The 19,045-nt window shown below is 46.7% G+C and overlaps 2 non-coding genes and 1 pseudogene across 2 annotated transcripts; all 3 read left to right on the plus strand.

Annotated features, from left to right (window-relative positions):
• The first annotated feature begins 278 nt into the window (after positions 1 to 278).
• Positions 279 to 19,045, plus strand: part of LOC146172255 (spastin pseudogene) — a 41,660-nt pseudogene continuing 22,893 nt past the window's right edge.
• Positions 15,156 to 15,387, plus strand: LOC146172256 (Nuclear RNase P). Its single transcript, XR_014702615.1, has one exon.
• On the plus strand, positions 15,495 to 15,807 carry LOC146172257 (Nuclear RNase P). The gene has a single exon (XR_014702611.1).

The raw sequence follows: 19,045 nt of genomic DNA on the forward strand, positions 1-19,045 counted from the left end.
AGCTTAACTGCCATTTCTGCTGTATTCAGGTGTGGCCAAATCGTGGATTTTATCATTTTTCGAGCTGCTAAATGACTAGTGGTCGCGTGATCACTGTTGGCAGAAGATCACGAGAAAGCGCGCGTCACGAGGTGCATTCGGAACGTTGTACGCGTGAAGGAGCTGCTGGTTGCTCGCGTATTTAGCAACATACTAACCGAGTAAGGAAACGATTTTTCGATGCGACCGGGGAACTTACTGCATACTAACACTCATCTTTCAGCTTAGGACAGGCAACCATGCCCATGCATCTGGACGGCCTGTTCCGGTGCACCGAAATGGCTACTGCTGACGAGGTGCCGAAAGCTAACAATGGCGGCCCAATTACCATCTCCGCCGAGGCAGACCTCGAGGTGTTCTGGGAAGTTTGGAGCATTATGTTTCGTCCAAGGAGGCATGCATCTATACGTGGCAATTGGCGCAAAGCGGTCGAGTTGAAAAAAATGGCCCGGCCACCGCCCACGGGGATGGTTCGGTGCCAGCGCCTTTGTTCACACTCGAGGAGCATGAACAGCGTTGAGAAACTCCAGCAGAGCCGGTAAGATTAGAATTTAGACTAGCTACGGTGGTTGTGCTCCCTGTTTGTGTGGGCACAAGAGAGGAATCCACAGGGGCGATAGAATACGCGCTTCAGCAATAGTGCTTTTGGTGGCCGAAGGCTAAATTGCTTAGACCGTGGCACTTCATTTCATGCGGATTCGGGGGGGGGGGGGGGAGGAAGCGGAAGAAGTGGGGCGGGGAAAGGACGTTTAAGCTCCTCTTCAAATATGACGCGAGAACGCTAATGGCTCCTCTCCTCGACTCGACATGCGGATTTGAGTTCGCATGCATGCACGTTTCCGCTGGTTTTATTCCTTCATTTGTTATCTATTTTATCTCATAAGTATCCTTTAGCATACTTCCTTAAGCTACGACATAGACATAAACAAATCCCGCTTGACATAGTTTTAAGAAGGTGCCAGCGTGGCGTAGGAATGCCATGTCAGACTTGGAAAGAAAGGGTCCTGGATGATCCGATTCCCCTCACCCTCGTATCTGAATTGGGAAGTCTGTATTCGCAGCTCCTGCGAAATCAGCGATACCAAGTGGTCGCGTGACATCGTTAAACTCTAACGTTGAATTTCAATGGCAGATCCAGAGCAGGTTTTTCTGCTCTGGCCAGAGCAATTCTATTCCAATGGCAGAACGGGAGCGCGAGTTGTCTGTTCCAATGGCAGATCTTGATCTCGCGTCGATCCCAGATCGCTCCATGGAGCGACGATATTTGCTCTGCCGAAATCGGCAGGTTTGGCCGAAAGCCAGCGTGACGTTGTACGCGCTTACGTCTGACGTCACGACCGGCTGCGGAAGCTTTGCTTCACATCATCGCGGTGCTTCGCAAAGCGATGGACGACATAGATGCCGCGTCTCGCCGTGAGGCGCTAATTCCGGAGGAAAGACGCAGTAGTGCGCGTTTGCATGGTACGTCGTCGCTCCTGTCGCGTGGCGTTCCTTGGAGCGCGTTCAAGTGTTGGATTGCGGATGGCAGGAACGCTAGACAAGATGAGACCTCAGGCTTTCGCCTTTCGTTACTTTAGTCGCTAAAGTCTCTCGTAATTTTCTTCCTGTCTTCGCCAGGTGCGTCCCACATTCTGCAGTAAGTTTCATCGGCGCTGCGAAACTCTAGAAAATGGGATTCTCAGAAAAAATGCGCTGTTTCTGGCATACGAGCACAACTTGAGCCGTAAGATACCTCGTTGTCCGAGTAGTACTGCCGAACGACCTCTTCGACGAAGCCTGCCACCTTAAGCCTCTTGACGGGAAGGCGAAACATCGCGTCGAATGTCCTCGTATACACCGCAGCTTCACACTCACTGTCTGTTTCGGATGAGTCGTCACTGCTTGACTCCGAACTTGTGTCGACTGTGTCGGAACTGTCACTTCTATGGGCCTGGTGCGCTGCAGCTTTGGCCGTACATGTGGCGCCATTTGGGAGGCGCCGTCGAGAAAGGCGGCTGTCTGGATCCGCAGCCGTGGGTAGCGCTTACGCTGTGTTCCGATTTGTCCCTGGTTCCCCGTAAGAATAAACAAATAAACGCCGACTGAAACAACAGCCTCTATTTACTGTTGTTTTTAGGGTCATTTCCAACCTGATATCGCACCCATTGCTTTTCGTTTCGGCCGCGCATTTCCCATATTTTCTTTTTTTCTTTTTCAGGACTGCACGCTAGGTTTCTTTCAAGCATGTGCACGACCGATCGCTTGGTCGTATCGAGCGCGCGGCATGCGAAAAACAAAAAAACGGGGTAGTATTCTTTTTTTTCTTCTGGACTCAGCTGAAGCCCTAAGAGTTGTACTATGCGTGCATGCTTTGAAGCAGTGGTCGGCACGTCTTCGGACACGGCCTGTGTGTTAATGTAGAGAGCTCGCAGTCTTCCTGCCCAGCGGGATGTTTTTTTTTTTTTATTTATTTATTTAATGACTTCGTAATGATAGTTTCCAGCTGTTATCGGCGCTCGTTTTTGGGAAGACTAGCCTGAAGAAGTACGACATCGAGAGCGAAGCACATTGTAGGAGTGCGCGCTCTTGCCACGCGTTCACGGCTCTCCGCAGAGAGAAAACCTCCTTTAAGACTTACAGCTCGATTTACTGCTTTGTTTATGGGTGCCTTAATAGTTATCAAAAACCGCAGGGAAGCAACCGAAAATCAAAGTGTTTTCGGTTTCCTTGGAAATCATACGAGAGCGATGCGACTCATCGTTAACAGTGGCCCCCGACCTTGCAGATGCAACTGGCCTCGGTGATATTGCGTGGGTTAATTTGCCAAAAACTACATTAAAAAAAAAAAGAAATACACATATGTGGTGAATAGACGCCGAAAGGGCCAAATAAAACTAACCTTCAAGCTGACATCGTAGAAGGCGTGCATTTTCCGAAGATATCCGAGGGCCCCTCTGCACTGTGAAGTTCCTCGCGCACTCCATACACGTGCTGGCTTCGTACAGTTTCTGACCGCGCACCAAGCAGTTATTCTTAAAATAAGTCAACATTCTAGGATCGCCACCTCAGAACAGCACGCGCTGCGGAGCTTGTTCAGCTATGCCTGTTTTTCTGCGCACTGCACTGTCACAAGTCACCTCTCGTTTCGACGCACCGAATAGAAAATAAAAACTACGGCAGAACTGCAGTGGCGAAAAAGCACGTGCACACATGGCCCGACGCCTTAGGGCACATCTCCAGATACAACCTGGGCTCCTCCTGTCCTGCGAAAGAGCTTGCTTTTTTTTTTTTTTTTGTAGTGCGATTCCATCGACTAACGGTGCCCAGCTGTACTCGGCTCTCGGTTCTGGGGGGTCGAACATATGCCGTCTACACATGCACTGCCACCGATCGAGGGGAAAAGCCAGTGGTGCGCATTGCACACTGGCTTAGTTTTTGTTTGATTTATCTACTTACTTTCAAACTGCCAAATTGCGCGCATTCCAAATTCCTACTTCAAAAAGAAAAAAAAACGAAGAGCCGTCGGCAGAAGCGCTCGCGCGCCGACGATGCGCTGCGCCCCAAGCGCCGGCGGCCTTCTACCAGACGACATGCACGAGTAGCGGCTTTCTTTGCTTTGGTTTTGATTTATTTTTCAACACATGGTACACATGTCTCTTACGTGGGCATGTGGAACGAGGCAGGAAATGGCCGAAGAAAGTTTCGTTCTAACAAGTTTGCTGTCGAGAAGCGTAGACTTCGCCTTCACTCCGCCGCCTCTCTCCGACGAGCAGACGTACCACATACGGGTGCGCCGGCGGGAGGTGGCGCCACTTGTTCCGGAGCAGTGGCGCCTCCATACCAGCGCACTTGGCCCATAGAGCAAAATTAGAGCCGCACGGCGAGTTGCAGCGTCCATGTCGTCCATCGCTTTGCGAAGCACCGCGACGATGTGAAGCGGAGCTGCCGCAGCCGGTCATGAGGTGAAACGGAACGTCAGGCTAGCTTCCGGCCAAACCTGCCGATTTCGGCTGAGCAAATATCGTCGCTCCACGGAGCGATCCGAGATCGACGCGAGATCCCGATCTGCCATTTGAACAGACAACTCGCGCTCCCGTTCTACCATTGGAATAGAATTGCTCTGGCCAGAGCAGAAAAACCTGCTCAGGATCTGCTATTGCAATTCAACATAATCTTGTCTAGCGTTCCTGCCATCTGCAATCCCACATTTGAAAGCGCACCAAGGAACGCCACGTGACAGGAGCAATGTCGCACCATTCAAACGCGAACTTGTGGGAGAAAGTGTGACATACTGCGCCTTTCCTCCGGAAGTCTCATCTTGTTTAGCGTTCCTGTCATCAGCAATCTTACACTAGAACGCGCGCCAAGGAACGCCACGCGACAGCCGCCACAAAAGCGGGACACACTGTCCACGATAGCATAAGCCATTAAAGGCTCTCGCCTTAGTAAACAAACACGAATGGTATACTGGGATGATCCGATTGATGATGATGATCCGGTTGCGTCTAGCGCCGCCTCAAGAGCTTCTCTTGCATTAAGTGCTCCCGCGGGAGCAAATGCGTTCCAATGGCAAATATGGAGGAAGAGATCTGAGCGCGAGCGAGGCGCTCCGTTGGTGCTCCGGCCGAGCGCTCGCGATCTGCCATTCGAATTCAACTTGAGTAATAAATAAAACCACAGAACGCGAAGAGGGCAGGGACGGCGAGGGGTCTACGTAACCAACCTAACCATGATTATACACTACATACCAGTGCTGTCGCATGACCACCACCAAGCAAAGTCCGAAAATGGGCCTGAATGGAGACGTACCTCGTCCCGACTTGCGTGTGTGCAGACGTATGCCAAACTGGTGCGCGTTCCAGTGTGTCAAAGATCTCTAACATCACACGCGGCTTCGTTTCGATGGAGGACAAACGCAAATGCTGTTCGATCCCCAGGTGGTCAAAATTATTCCTGTGCTCTCCACAAGCACCTCTTTCTCTATTCCGTCCCACCTTACTCGCTTCTCTTAAGGCGCTATACAGGTGTGATGGATCCTTACTAAATAGTTGATGAGATCTGGAAAGTTTCTGTGATATGTAATTGTTTTAGGCAAACCTTTACTGCAATTTTAGGGCGTAATAGAGGGTTTACAAAAGTAAGTCTGGCAACCATGAGCGGCGCACTGATCCCGCGCTGGCAGCCATATTTTGTTTGCTCCATCCGTTCGCTTTGGTTCGCTTCGTGTCCGTCCGTAAGCGCCCGCCGTTCTGTCCGCGATTTTCACGTTGTAACCTAGTGTGTTATGCTTGAGCTTCTCTTCTATCCTGGTGGTGTCTGTTAGCGACGCCAAGAAGCGTATTTTGACAGCCGAGGCGTAGCGGGACCTACCGGCCGCGCTGCGGAGCGCAGTTACAAACTGCCCTACGAGTCGTGCATGGGCCCCTTGTCGATCCGCACAGCGTCGCCCCTATCCAGGTACAGTATCCAGAGTTTTGTAATGCCCAGAATTTTTTTCGTCCGTGTGCCTTTGCTATTTATTTGAACGACTATGAGAGATGATCGCGAGTTTGTTTGCTTGGTTTGCGCATTACTGTCGCTTATCCCACTGGTAGATACTTGTTGGTGAAATGAGGGAGGATGCAATTTATTTTGAGATGAAAGAATCGTGCGTAATTTGACGTAAGTTGGAATGGCGCTTAGCACTTTCCTGCCTGTGCCGTCGACGCAGTTGTTGGCACGGGTCTCGGAAATAATCGAGGGCTGCGTAAAAAAAAATGTGTCATGGTAATTTCTGCTTCCAGTGAGTGAAGATTGATTGATGCGCGATAGGCGTAAAGAGTTAATAAAATATTTGTAATTAATTGATCAATTAATGAAATAAAGAAAAAAAGAAAAAAATGGAAATTGAGGGTTTAAAGGTGTCAAAATGCTAGAATGAAAAACCAGTGCTTGGTGATGCTAATGAAGAAAATTTAGAACGTGTAATTGTATAATTGAAATAATTGAAGAATGCGTTCAGAGGTGTCAAATTACTCAGTGTGGAAAGGCGATTGTTGCTGACCCTGAGTATTGGTGTATAAAAATATAAAACATTAAATAAAATAAAGAAGCAAATGATAGAAATCTAAAATAAATAAAAGCTAAAAATGTAAAACGTGAAGAAAGAAAACATCGTGTCTGTCTGTGAAAGAGACGCTAGCGCGTCATACCCTTAACGTCGGAGCTTAAGTGTCCCTTTAATTTTTTATAACAGTATTATATAATATAAATCTGACTTTATGAACACAGCCAATTGTACCCAGCACATACACTTCGCAGTAATGTGAGTTGACTTTTCAAATTTGTTTTCGTTTCAGCCTAGTTCCTTGAAGCTCCCATGGCAGCGCTTTCATATGAGATTAAGGCTTCAAATGTCTACTATCTGACAGAGGGAATAAACAAGAAATCGGCATATTTACAAAATCAACTGAATTTCATGTGGCTGTCAATTAGCGAACCATCGGGGGACTCGACAAAACACACAAGAGGGAAGCGCACGCTTCGTTATTTTATCGGCCGCGCTGGCGGGTATGAAGGCACAGAATGCAAACCTGAGCTGCGCGCTCTGGACGTGGACCGGACTTCGCATGCATTATCACGTGATAACATCTTTCGAAATGGGCTGGACGTGAGCATATTACAACACACTAGTGGGATGTCATCTTTTCCTGCTTTACTAGACGCCGCGGGTTTGGCAGCCGGTTTTGCAGCGTGAAGCACACACCTCGGGCGCACTAGACAGCCGTATTGATCTCTGCACCAAGCACTTCCATTTCGTACGACTGTGAAAAGTTTCGGTAATCATGCCCTTGTCTTAAATCAAATACACAATGGTAAATGCAACCTACGTATAAAAGGTTTCAAAGAACGTATTTGAACTATAGCGTTCGTTATACATGCATTGCTCCTTCTCCCGTGTCCTCCACCGAAGCATCGGCTTATCCTTCAAGTTAACAAGGCTATATAGCACGCAGAACAACCTTGCTGTTTTAGGTGATAGCACGTTCTGTGAGCTAGCTCCCAGTAAGAGGGACGGGAAGTAATGCTTTAAATGATGCAAGTGACACTTGTAAAGCCGATTAGGATTGCAAACGAGCGGTCGCATACACGCGTATACCTTGTTTCCGCGCGCGTCTACGACGGTGCGTGTGCTGCAGAAGGGTGCGCAGCAACATGCTGGTATCATTCCGAATAGAGCTTGGTACAAGCAGCGACTGCTGTGATGTTAAAAAATGAAACAATCGCTTGTGATCATCTAATGCACCTTGCGGTGCAAGCACGGGTTCCACGAAGGCGCACGTTGACAGCGTACTCGATGGGAGGCGCAGGCGGACTGAACAAAACATGGCCGCCGCGCACAGTTTCTGTCTTTTTCACTAGATGGAGCTAACTTTTGTAAAGCCTCTATTGCTATCGGTTAAGGCTCGAGTGATAAGAAAAATTCGGACGGTGTTAATCATGCTGTCTTACTTTTATTTATTTCTCCAGCCCCTTTTGGCGTAAGTCTTTCACAGAGAATCGATCGTATTGCTCATGTAAGAAAAAAATTACAAGAGTTCAACGTTGCTGAACCAAATATTGAGCGAAAGCATTAGCTGCGGGTGACTGAGTGTTCTTCTCTTTTACTTCTTCCTCAGCCCACATATAAGCCGTATTGAACGTGCCTTAGTGGCCTATAGGGGTAACGTGAATGCCAGTGTCCTAGCAGACTGATTCTGACATAGCAGTCTCATGTGAAACGAGAGACCCAAATTGGCAGCTTCTGCCAACTGAGCCGCGGCTCCGACAGCGCCACGCCGACCGCTTGATTTTGGAGCCCCCCCCCTCGCTTTTGTGTCACGTGGGATGTGACGTTACAGCGTCACGTGGGTAAGACGTGGCTTCCGCCGCGCTACGCCGACCGCTTGAGTTGGTAGCCCATCTCTCACTCTAGTGTCACGTGGGGTGGGACGTCAAAGCGGCACGTGGGTTGGACGTACGTGGCTACCGCCGCGCTACGCTGAAGGCTCGAAAACTAGAGTAGTATTGCTTTTTCAATAAAAGATGCTCGAAGCCTGTGTTCCTGGAACTCAATACGCCACCTGGGGATATTTAACGTGCGCTGTGGGGATCTTTAACGTGCGCTGTGTGATGTCAGCGCACGTTAAAGATCCCCAGGTAGTCGAAATTACTCCCTAGCCGTCCACTACGGCTCCTCTTTCTCTCTTTTCACTTTAACTCCCACCTTCCTCCCTTCCATTACAGCGCGGTTCAGGTGTCCACAGAAACAAGTGTGACAGATACTGCGCCTTCCTTTCCTGTGAACCAATTATTATTATTATTATTATTATTATTATTATTATTATTATTATTATTATTATTATTATTATTATTATTATTATTATTATTATTATTATAGCACACACAGCTTTTCTTTTTTTCTCCGCCTGCATAAGCAACAAGACTTGCCGGAACATGCAACAGGATGAACAAAAAATTAGAGGGTCTCTAAGAGGAGAATGGCGAAAGCCTACCCTTCCTATCCTACAATTTGCCTCCCATTGTTAGCCTCTTGTCGGCATTCGTTGCAGTGCTACATATAATTATAATTGGTTTCCACGAAAGGAAAGGCGCCGTATCTATCACTTTCTCCAGCAAGTGTGTTTGGATGGTACACCATCGCCCCTGTCAGCCCCGCCGGGGTGGTGCAGTGGTAACACGCCTTACTACTGTGCCGGAGTACCCGGGTTCGAACCCGACCTCGGCGGCTGCGTTTCCATGGAGGCGAAACGAAGAGGCGTCCGTGTGCTGTGCGATGTTAGCGCACGTTAAAGATCCCCAGGTGGTCAAAATTACTCCGTAGCCCTCCACTACGGCTCCTCTTTCTCTCTTTTCACTTTCACTCCCACCTTCCTTCCTTCCCTTTTGGCGCGGTTGAGGTGTCCACAGAAATCAAGTGAGACAGTTACCGTGCCTTTCTCTTCCTATAAATCAATCACTCCTGTCGCATGACGCGCGGTATTGCAGATGGCAGGGAAGCATCCTGCCTCGGCCAATCAGAACGCTGAAAAAGCAGGACACATTTTTGTCCACGACAGCATGAGCCATTAAAGGCTTTCGCTTGAAAAAAAAAAAGCATTATTATTGACTTGCGAATGAGCATTGTATGCTCAGAAAAAAAAAAAAAAGACTGCGCCGTTATCTATGCGTGATGGTCAGATATTAAAGCAAAACAGCCCCCAGAAGAAATAACGTTCAACAGAGTAAGGGCGCCGTATTTGTTCTTATCTCTTCCTTCTTTTCTTAGTTATATAGTACCGCGCCTTTCCATTCCTATATCACATAAATCAATCAGTACAGTCAGGCATGACTCAATAGTCGGATGCTTGCAACATTCATGATGAGCAAATCTGGCTGCTATTCTTACCATTCAACGGATGGCTGTCCATAAAAATAGAAAGCGTGCAATGAGGCGAACACGGTGACGGCTACTGATTCCTATCGTTGTTTCAAAGCTCGCGTGGTGTCGCGCCTAATGAAATGTATCCGACAGAATCTAAGCGCGAGAATGAATGTAACCACTATTGTATGGTATAAACAAATAAAAATACCCTAATTTCAAATAGCTAAAGGTCACTGCGGCGTGTCAGTGAAACCATAGCGCATCGTAATTTAACTTGCATTAACTTGCACGCCCTTTCAGCACTCGCGATATTGTTGTCGTTTTATAGGCAACAGTGCTCGATAGCACTTGCCTTTCATGCGCGATCTAGCACGAATACTGTTCCAAAGAATCAGCGCTATGGAAAACTTCTTAACAAATGCGGAAAGCCGTGTAGTCGGTCTTGCGACAGTTGAAAGCAAAGTCATATACGTATCGTCCCCAGCGTTCCGCGTAGTTTGGCGCCCGGGAAGATAAGAATGAAGTACCAGTTCACAGCCCGAGGCAGTCATATAAATAAATCCTCGGGGATTAAAGCACTCGACAAAGTACCGACGCAGCTCGCCGTGCTCTGTCGGAAACCGTCTGTTCCTATGACTCGTAATCCTGATCCCCTAGCACGTTCACCCGATATATTGCAACTGGCATGACGACGGTGTAATATCAAGAAGGTAGAGAACAGCGGCACTTCTTGCTTTCACACAAACAATTGCAAGGAGGATCACCTATAAGCTGCAGGAACGCCGCGTGATGAGTAATTGCTCCCTCAGTACAAGCTGCAGTTAAGAGACCGTCGGTTTTATTAGCAGCAATCGAGTGATCCCCTCCGTAACTCGGTCTGATAAGTCGCGATGAAATTGACAGCAAGCATTTGCAGGGCCAAAACTACATATATCTTGCTTTGGGAACGCTTAAAAATTGATGAAAGCACTATCAGGAAGACTGTGAGGCAGGAAGATAAAATATATCTACCAATATGTATCGCGTGTTCTGGGGAGGTATGCAGAAAACTAGATTGGGAAGGGTAGGGTATAAACTCAATATATAAAATACCAATTTTCTAATGGCAACATTTCTAAGTACCTCAGGAAACTAATAGCAGACGAAGATCGAGGACTTAGACAGGAAATAGTATATCTAAAAGTTAATTTGAAGAAAACGAGGCCACTGTTCAACACTCTAATAAAAAGAACCACAGTTCACGATACATAGCAATACACCGGAACAGGTAAAATAAAACATCTGCCTATGGGGAGGGCAATAACTGTAGATCCAGACCAAAAGAGGAGCAAAATGATTAGGAGAAATAGAATGATGGATGGGGGTATTTGGCACTAGTTTCAGATCATGAATAGCAGGTTGCCAGTATCTCTCAAATAATAGTATTTAATAGTTACATATTTTCAATACTCGTGTATAACAGTCAGATTGTTGGAGGCTTAAAAATGATTGAAATTAATTTTAGGACGGCACAGCTGACTCTGAAAAATAAAATTATAGGCACAGCGTAACATCCGCAAAATTAAAGCAGAGTGAGTGAGAGAACAAAATTCCGTTGACGATATTTTATTTTAACTCAAGAAGAAATACAGACACGAGAACGTCATGAAATACGGAGAATGAAACCGACGGTAACAGATTCCAGCAGAAGGCAATGCGGGAAAGGGACAGCAGAGATTGAGATGGGCACATTAGACTAGAGAGTTAACGGGGATTAAATGGTCGACGATAGCAGAGGACCGGTTGAATCGGTCAGTAGGTGATGTTTTTGCACTAAGGCTGATGATGAAAGGTTATGACAAAAAGAAGAGGCAATGTGAATGTCATGCAGCAATGTTTTCGAAGGGGGGAGGGAAAATATTGGAGCGAGAGAAAAATGAAGAAAAGTGTACAGGTGGGCGGAATGGGGGCGGTCCTGTGTGTGAAGCGCACTTCTCGATAAAATGAGGTGAATGCGGCATTCCAACAGAGAACGGTTTCCGCGTCTGTTCGGAAGAGATGAATAATGATGTCTAGCAGCACAATGCCTAATACTCTAAGTTCTTGTCGGGACGGAATGAAGATTTACTTGTTGCAATCACGTCATGACGTCTGACCGAGTCTTTGGGTCCCGGAATGAATTCATAGCAAAAAAATGCTACAAAAAGCGTTGATTTAAACGGCAGAAAATAAATAGTAATTGTGTTTGCTAGCGAGGCTTTCTTGACTGAGCTCGTAACTTTTCAAACGAATATATACACGTTCGTGCCAAGAAATAATCCCATATGTTCCTATAGTTAACACTTCTATAAATATTAAGTTTCTCTTTCAAAATAAATTCAGTTTTTATATTCAAAGCCCGAGCCGCGCCGCCTTTGCCATGAAGCGTTCGTTACTGCTGTCGTGGAAATCCTGAGGAGATTATGCGCAGTTTTGTTTTTGTTTTTATTAAAACCTTGTTCTACATCGCCAAGGCGTTGCCTCACAGAAATGCTGGCAGCATACATTTAGAACACAAAATGTTGTATTTCTGCAGAGATATTACGCAAAGGAAATTCGCGCTTCATTAAATAATAAAACCACAGACTTGCTGCTGGAACCGACTGCACGTGTTGCAAGTGCGTTCCACTTTGACGTTGTTTAGGAAGGAAAGAGAAGTTCATTTTTCTCACTCCTCCCTAGCTTTCTTTGTTTTCGACAGCACGCAGAGGCAACATGAAAAACTGTTCCCCCGCCCCGCCAGTGCAAAATGTGGCGTGCGACATTCTGCTCAAATTATATTCGGTATGAAAATCTCAGTCGTTATCTCCTGAGCCACTTAAAAATTTTCTTGTAAGCACCGCGGATTTTTGCCCGGAAATGTTCACAAAACCGCCCTGTATTCCTCGGCAGACTGCGCTCTGCACTGTTAATCAAGACAGATGCCGCGTGTTTTTCATCGGGAGAGCGGATTTCATCACGCAAATTAATGCAATTTAAATTCAAGACCACAGGTGGGGTGTAATGCGATAAAACACTGTCAAAATTTTGTTGCCCTTTATAGTTGATCGGTAAATGCCTATTTACCACATCGTTATTTTTCTTTTTTTTTTTTTGTCTTTTGAGGTATCATAAATGAGGACTACGGTGATGATCATGATAGTGAACACATAAAAGCATAAAAGCATAAATTCAGGGAAAAGCAAAAAATCAACCGTCATATAGCTAGAAATATTGAAACTGATATTGAAATATTGAATACGATTGGCATGTAGAGCATCTGCAAAGCACTCGCAGATTATGACTAGCAGCTTACCAGTATCGCTAAAGAGGAAGGTATACAACAGTTGCATCTTACCTGTACTCACCTCTGGGGCTGAAACGTGGAGGATAACCAAGAGAGTTCTACTTAAGTTGAGGACAACCCAGAGGGCTATGGAACGAAAAATGGTAGTGGTAACATTAAGAGATAGAAAGCGTGCAGAGTGGGTCAGAGAAATAACTCAAGTTGACGACATTCTAGTGGAAATTAAGAAGAAGAAATGGGCATGGGCAGGACATGTAGTGCGAAGAGAGGATAACCGATGGTCGCTTAGGGTAACAAACTGGATTCCAAGAGAAGGAAAGCGCAGCAGGGGGCGGCAGAAAGTTAGGTGGGCGGATGAGGTTAAGAAGTTCGTCGGGGTCAAGTGGATGCACTAGCACAGAACCGGGTTAAGTGGAGAAATATGGGAGAGGCCTTCGCCCTGCAGTGGGTATAGTCAGGCTGATGTTGATGATGATGATGATTGAAACCTATGTCAAGCAGGCATGAAGCAACAATTCAGCGAGTTTCAACCGCAGGAAATAACATTCCGGTCCAAAATGTAGCACATGTTTGGTAGATACCAATAATGAAGACAAACATTAACGAGATTATGCCTGAGAAGGTTTTTAGATTTACCGCAGGTATTTCCCAAAGAGATGCCTTGGACGGTAGGTAGAAAGAGGGGATTCAAAAATTACAGAATTACAAGAGGTTAATTCCTCCTTCTTTTCTTTCTCTTCTCTCTATATCTATGTTGCGTGTTTGTGTACTTGTTATAATTTCATTTATTTATTTTCTTTGGCTTCGTCGTCAGCGACATCGGCGTCTCAGGACTCCTCTCCTCGAAATTCGAGAATGAAAGCCTAACTACCCGAAAGAGAAGGAAGGAAGTAAAACTTCATTATTTTTACCCCTACTCAAAAGGGGAAATCATGTCGACGTCTTATTATTTTTATTGTTACGTCTCGCAGACACATCTCGCGGAGTCTCGCGAAAACATCTCGCGAACCCGAGGGTTTCAGCATGGTTTCTGCCGGAATAAGGCCACTCTGTGCGAAGATGGATCCCAACCCGTCCGAGCGATGTGTGTCTGCGCTTTCCAGCCAGCGGCCTTCTTCTTCGCTGGCCAGGCTTGAAAGCTTTAACATAGCGATTGGTAACTGCGTTGTTATTACATTAATAACATTAACAGGAAAGTCACCATATCAAGTAGTGGGAGGTTACCATTAGTTAAATAAACTGAAAATTCCAGAACACATTAACGTAGAGCAATCTCTGTGCGAAGACTATCCTTACACGGTGCAACCTCACGTGCAGCTTGGGCGAAACAAATGCGATGTTAACGGTTTGACCAAATATTCCTGAGTAATAACAACTGTGGCTCGAGGATATGCTGGAGAGTGTTTCAGAAAAACACAGGCAACACAATAACGAACGACCGTATATGCGGAAACTTTATGCTATTGCCCGTGCTTTTCCTATTCGTTACAGATGTTATACGGGGCAAATACTAATAAAATATATATAAAAGAGCCTAACCTTTGCCCTAAAGGTTGCAGTATATTGAACTTGATAAAAATGTCGATTTGCGGGGCTTCACTATGGTGCCGTTTTAATTTTCCGCGCCACAAAGATTTTATTAAGTGCTACAGTTACGCGCTCTGTCAAAACAGGCTGCCTCCCCACCCCGCTCTCTCATTTTTCTTATTTTTCTCTCCACCCTTCTTCTCTCGAAAGCCCTGCAGAAAGTTTGGAAAATAAATATGACGGTCTTGTAATCAAAACACATGTTCAGAAATGATGCCACGACGTTTGTGTGTCATCATAAGGGGGGAAAAAAATCCACATTGAATGTTTTCAATACTAGCCATTTATTAATTTGTATTTTGTGTAGCTGCGCATAATTTGGCAAAATATGTTGCATAGCGAGAAGCAGGTTAAAGCACCGTATTTTTTATTCGTTCAAGAATAGCTGGAGCGACTAAGAGCGAAATGTTTTTTTTTTTTTTTCGTTTCGTACGCGCATCATATGCGTGACGCCAGCGCACCTAAATAAGCAAACAAAGCAGCGGCAGCCGCATACAAAATTACGGGACATTTGCTTTTAACATATTAAGTGTAGGATTGAGAAAATTGGAATAAAGTGTTGACCAAATGAATCTCCTTTGTGCACAATTGGTTAGTTCACGCGGACGGGCCTCGTATAGGTCATTTAAGAGTTGCATACGCCTGTTCCGCAACGCAGTATTGCTTCATTTGAATAAAAGTAACGTGCCGAATAGCACCGTGATGCTGTCACAATGAGAAATAAGACGAAATATTTAGATGGCCACTTAGTGTTTTGATAAAGTCTTTTTCCTATAAGTATGGTGTTGTTACTATGGTGTTTGACTATAAATATGGCCGCCTATCGGCGTTAGCTGTCGGGTTGCGGGGTGATGCTTGCATAAGGGGACACCTCCAGAGCACACTGTTGCTCGAATTGCTTCCCCTGGGAAGGTCTGAGACAGGAGCCCGCCCTGCGAAGGCCCTAGGCGGGTCCCAACCTAGAGGTCGGTCGGCTCCACAAGAAACGCACGCCGCGGGGTTCGGTCGAGGGAGGATGCCTGCGCTCTTACCGGATGCTGTCACAATGAGAAATAAGACGAAATATTTAGATGGCCACTTAGTGTTTTGATAAAGTCTTTTTCCTATAAGTATGGTGTTGTTACTATGGTGTTTGACTATAAATATGGCCGCCTATCGGCGTTAGCTGTCGGGTTGCGGGGTGATGCTTGCATAAGGGGACACCTCCAGAGCACACTGTTGCTCGAATTGCTTCCCCTGGGAAGGTCTGAGACAGGAGCCCGCCCTGCGAAGGCCCTAGGCGGGTCCCAACCTAGAGGTCGGTCGGCTCCACAAGAAACGCACGCCGCGGGGTTCGGTCGAGGGAGGATGCCTGCGCTCTTACCGGCCTAGGCGTGACCGAAGGGCCCCGGTCGGCCGTTGGAACGGACCGTGGCTGGCGTTCTGAGCTCGATTTGCAAGGTGCCGCACTCGCATTTGTGCGAGGTGAGCATAACTCAATTCAGACTACTCCATCTCGGAGCCACCCTTTTTTTTCTTTCCGATTTTTTTTTTTACTTGTGCTGGCTTGGGGGTCGCAAAGAGAGTTTCCCGCTTCTCTAGGCACTCGCTCCATACCATATAATCGAGATAACGGGCTCCACTTTGAACAGTGTGTACTGAACACTGATTACGGCATGGCATTGAACCTTCATTGATTATGAAGATTGTGGTCAGTTAAGCTTTCCCGAAAATTCGTGCTTTTATTCAACATAAACTCTTTCTTTAAGGGATAGCTTACATAGCTCATTCAGCCGAAAAGCCATAGGCGCCGTAGTACTAGTTGTAGTTGTCGGCCCCTTTTGCCGGGAACAACTGAGAGGCTGCGTAAAATATCGTACCGTGGTTTTTGGGCTTCCGGTGATCGATGATTTACTGGTGATCGATGATTTACGATGAGTTAAGGAAATCATTGCGATAATTGATGAATTTGAGAAATTTAAAAAATGAAAAAGTTGTGAATAGGGTGGCCCAAAAGTGTCAAAATGATCGCAGTACAAGTCAATGCTTGATGATGCTAATTAGGAAATTCGGCATGCGTAAATGATCAATTAAGTATTTCAGATAATTAGAAAAATATTAAAACTTAAAAAAAGGGGCTTCAAAGGTATCAAAATGCACAGAATGAAAAGCCAATGCTTGCTGATGCTAATTCAGAAAATGTAGACTGTGTAATTCATCAAGTCATTATTTGAACCAATTAAAAAATGGCATATCAGAAAAAGAATTCAAAAAGGCCCTTGTCAGGTGTTTGTAGCATATTTATCCTATACGTCTTTGACCTTTGGATTGCATAAAACGGAATAAACATTATTGTTATTATTATTATTATTATTATTATTATTATTATTATTATTATTATTATTATTATTATTATTATTATTATTATTATTATTATTATTATTATTGTTGTTGTTGTTGTTGTTGTTGTTGTTGTTATTAATGTTATTATTAATATTGTTATTATTATTATTATTAGTATTATTATTGTTATTATTAACAATACTGTCAGGCATGCGAACAGAAGAGAACAAGGAAGTGCAAAAAGAGGCTCTCCGGAATAAAAGTGGAAGAAGAGGAAGCTCACCATCTGTTGCTTAGCACATCAGGCTAAGGTACAGAACCACTCTGTAAATAAACCTTAACAGTGTGGTGGAAGGCGCTGCAACGATCACCCCGGATTCCTCTCTACCTCGTTCGAGCCGACGACTCGCTGGGCTCCCCCCTTTGACTGCCACAATGATCCAAGACGGCGACGCACGGCAGCCAGGTCCAGCGGCACCCGCATGACAGCATTACCGTGAGCCGCGGACCTTTTCTGGCAAGGCTGGCGAAGACGTGGACGACTGGCTCACCAATTACCAGCGGGTGAGCAAGTACAATCGCTGGGATGCCACTGTAATGCTGGGAAATGTTTTTTTCTTGGACTCCACAGCCCTGACATGGTTTGAGAACCATGAAGCGTCCCTAAGGAGCTGGGATCGTTTTGAAGAGGAGATTCGAAATTGTTTCGGGGATACCACGGCAAAACGGAAATGCGCTGAGCGGACTTTATTCCAGCGAGCCCAGGGGCCTGGTGAAACATGCACATTGTACACAGAAGAGGTCCTAAAACTCTGCAAAGCGGTGAATCCGAGCATGTCTGACGAAGACAGAGTTGGCCACCCCTTAAAGGGCATCGCGGTGGACGTATATAACTTTTTAATTACAAAAGAAAACTTAGATTCTCCCACGGCCGTGATCAAGAACTGTCGTACGTTCGAAACTTTAAAGCTGCGTCGCATAACCCCGAAATTCGGCCGTCTGCCTAACGTGACCACTGTTGCAAGCGTGGATTTCCACGAGCATTCACATGAGCCTCCGAATTTGGCCGACATGATTCGCCAAATTGTCCGTGATGAGCTCTCCCGCCATCAAGATGTGAACCGCCGTGCAATACCCTCTGATAGCTGCTCCCTGCAGGCAGCTCCCATCCAGCGCCCTTGGGGTTCTACCGCTCCTCCTCCCGTCCGTGACCACCGAAACGACTCATATGGCACTGCTCCCCTAGCTCGTACCCACTACAGGGCGCCACCTCCTCCGCAACAACCCCAGCGGCTGGACTTTGCTGATCGCTTCGATCCTGTTACCGAATGCTATCATTTGGACCGTGCACGTGAACCACCCGTCTGTTACAGCTGTGGTATGCTTGGTGTAGAGTTCATAGTTTTTCTTAGGTTAGTCTCGCTGTACAGCGAGCCCCACGGAGCGATGCTAGCAAGGTAGCGCCACGATTCTCCTTTACTGCGCGTTACTCGTTCGGGCGGCAGGGCCGCGCACGCAGGAGCCTCAAAAGAACGACACACACACGTTGGGTAACGGTTAAGAGACTAGGTTTATTTTACAAGAGTCGGACAGCACTGGAGAGGAGAGAAACATGAAAGGAGGAAAGGGGGAGAGGGAGAGAGCTTTCTGCTGTGGCTTCGGCATGCTGGTCTTCGCGGGGCAGGAGCGGGCCATCTGCAGCTTCGGCTCGGGTTTCGCTTGCGCGTTCGAAGTGCGGACCAATTCCTGGAAGCCGTTTGTGTTCTCGTTTCTTCTTCCTGCGCTCTTCGGGTGCCCCCCTAAGTGCAGCGTTTTCGACACGTGTATCCTCCATTTTCTACATCCTCCCCCCCAAATGAGCTTCAGCTCATTTCTGGTCTGAGCGTGGGACATCCTCGCCTTGGAGTTCGAGAGGAAAAAGGGCCTGCACTGGTCGCCGAAGCTCCCTCTTGTTTGGAAGCGCAATTGCGCAGGCGCGTACATTGCCGTCCCTCCCTGGGAAGGTCTCCTTGACTCGAGCCATCGGCCACATCTGGCGGGGCGTCCGTTCGTCGCCTAAAAGCACAATATCGTCTTCCGTAACACTTCGCTGCCGCGTGGGTTTGGTCCAGTGCGCAGACCTCAGCTCTAGGAGTTATTCGCGCCTCCATCGTCTCCAGAATGAATCAACTAGCGTGACGCGGTACCTCCATCTCCCTCGCAGTATTTCACGCGTTGACTCCGCAGAAGTGGCTGCAGCTGTGGATGGCAAAGCTGTAAGCCGATGCCCGACAAGGAAATGGGCTGGTGTTAGGGGCGCTGGCTCCCCCGCATCCGAGTGGACGTACGTTAGGGGACGGGAATTTACGACCGCCTCGACCTCTGTTAGGGCTGTGCGCAGGCCGTCAAAATCGAGACAGCTTCTTCCAAGG

The sequence above is a fragment of the Amblyomma maculatum genome, unplaced genomic scaffold (assembly GCF_055883805.1).
Source record: "Amblyomma maculatum isolate TAMU_Amacu unplaced genomic scaffold, ASM5588380v1 scaffold_13, whole genome shotgun sequence".
NCBI classification, from domain to species: Eukaryota; Metazoa; Arthropoda; class Arachnida; order Ixodida; family Ixodidae; genus Amblyomma; species Amblyomma maculatum.